General features: G+C 36.4%; 1 long non-coding RNA gene across 1 annotated transcript; it reads right to left on the bottom strand.

Moving 5' to 3' along the window:
* Window positions 1–2: 2 nt before the first annotated feature.
* On the bottom strand, window positions 3–1,138 carry LOC136534051 (uncharacterized). Its single transcript, XR_010778643.1, has 4 exons — window positions 797–1,138; window positions 444–505; window positions 221–354; window positions 3–90 (listed from the first exon to the last, which is right to left on the bottom strand). It is a non-coding gene; the product is annotated as an uncharacterized lncRNA (long non-coding RNA).
* Between the last annotated feature and the right edge of the window lie 983 nt (window positions 1,139–2,121).

Genomic DNA, 2,121 nt, shown 5'->3' on the forward strand with positions numbered 1-2,121 from the left:
ACTTCTCTGCCAAGAAGGGAACCAACAGGACGAAAACATTGCACTATAGTTTGAAAATTTATCCTTTCAAAATCACAGCAGGCATGTGTGCTGTATAGATTAAAAAAATCATTTAGCGTAAATAGTTTTGTCACAGCAGTAAAGCACATAGTTTTTTTCATTAGAAGTGTAGGACAAGGGAGCAGATCATTAATTCCAAAACATTAGATCATTCAGTTACCTGAGCATGAGTATAGGAATCTCGAACGAGAGTTTTGAAATTCACTACTACTCTGCATTTTACATGCTGTTGTTGGTACCCACAGTAGAGGAAGAACTATTGAAAGAAAGAATAAACAGCCTGGTCCTGAAGAACTATTGAAAGAAAGAATAAACATCTAAGCTGACAATAGCACACACAAGAGTAAAAAATAAAGGATGAGAGAAAGCTTGAAGACACTAACCAAATCTTAGAGAATTTAGGTGCAGAGAACCCACCCAAACCTCAACTCCAGATGATTCAGACCTACATGGAGCATAGGAAAAAAAATATTGTAAATCATATATAAATATCTTCGAAAAGAGATAAAAGAAACCTCACATACTACTAAAATAGAGAATTGCACTGACAAATAGAACTACGTACACAACAGACCTAGTTATTAGGTAGAAAGATCATCTAAAAAATAGCAAATCATAGTGTATAGGTATATAGCTTAATCGAAATGAACGATGCCAACCACACAATTTGTTATCCAGTATGATAATGAGTAAATGTATAAGAAATCTGTAGCAAGATGGTGTTATAGTTAAATACCATGACTGTTGTCTTATTAGAATACATAGCTGTTGGATTAGAAGCCACCCTTGTTGTTTCACCGGATGTGTTGAGCTCAAGCAGTAAGCATATATTTGCAGTAAACGGCCCAAACAACTTTACTGAACCAATCAAATTGTTATAAGATCTCAAATAACAGGCATCCCACAGACACAATCATAGGAGAAGCACAGCAATCAAGCGGCAATGAACAGAAACAATTGTTGGAAGCATTTACCATACTATTTGTGTCATCTCACAGGAAAATAACAATTACTTTGGCAAAAGAATGGAACAATGGTTTTCAGATAAGTCAATAAGCTACGATAACTTTCTCACTATTTTAAACTATTAGTATATATTTGAAAAGGACAATGTTTTAAACAGGAAAAAGTAGATAAGCATTTTACAATGGATGCAACGATTCAAGGTAAAACGGATAGGATCAACCATGACTGATAACTTCCTTTGTGTAGAGTCATGGGAATTAGGAACTGAAAAAGCAAATGCAAATAAGATACCTGTATTCGGAATTGCAGAATAGTACAAATTTGTTACACAAGCTACGGAGTGCATAGATAATATTGGCCTAGCTACAACTGATGTTTTCCTGGTAGATTGCAGGCACCGAAATCCTACTACTCCCGATGACTAAAACACTGAAAGGAGATGCAGCTACCAGGTTCAGTGGATTGAACTTGTTGTCCAAACTCAGTCAGCAGCTATTTGGCGGTCGGAGGAATAGCACACGCTGCATTGCAGCTAGACTGAGAAACCAAAGCAGCCTGCCAACTATTGCTTCTCAATAAGTTTCGGAACAGTACATAAGCCTGCTGACTAAACAACTCTCAAATCCACCAAAAAAACAAACCAATAAAAGGTGGGAAAATTAGATAAGGACAGTGAGTAGGTAACAGTTGCTGGGAAGGAGTCACGGTTCTGAAAATTAGAAGAGTGCTGCTTTTGCTATTGCTGTGTGTGTGAAAACCATTGTTTCAAAAGCACAATAGTATGCAGTGTACAAACGGAGGCTGTCAAAAATTCACCAGGAATGGGTTCAAACCCAATTTGATTCTAATAAAACTCGAACACACCAAATCAGTCAAACATTAAGAACGGAACTCACCGAAAATACGGTGAATTCTAGAAAAAGAAAAACACAAGAAGGAAAGATCTCCCGTGATCATTGCTGTAAAAGTTAGACATAATTTATGATGTAATCATCAGATATTATAGATCATCACCTGATCATGTTGTAGGAGTATCTGGCCATATACATAGAAAATTACAGATTGGACAAAAGCACAAGAAAGTCATCAGCTTAT

Source organism: Miscanthus floridulus, unplaced genomic scaffold (genome assembly GCF_019320115.1).
Source record: "Miscanthus floridulus cultivar M001 unplaced genomic scaffold, ASM1932011v1 os_1452_1_2, whole genome shotgun sequence".
Taxonomy (NCBI): Eukaryota; Viridiplantae; Streptophyta; class Magnoliopsida; order Poales; family Poaceae; genus Miscanthus; species Miscanthus floridulus.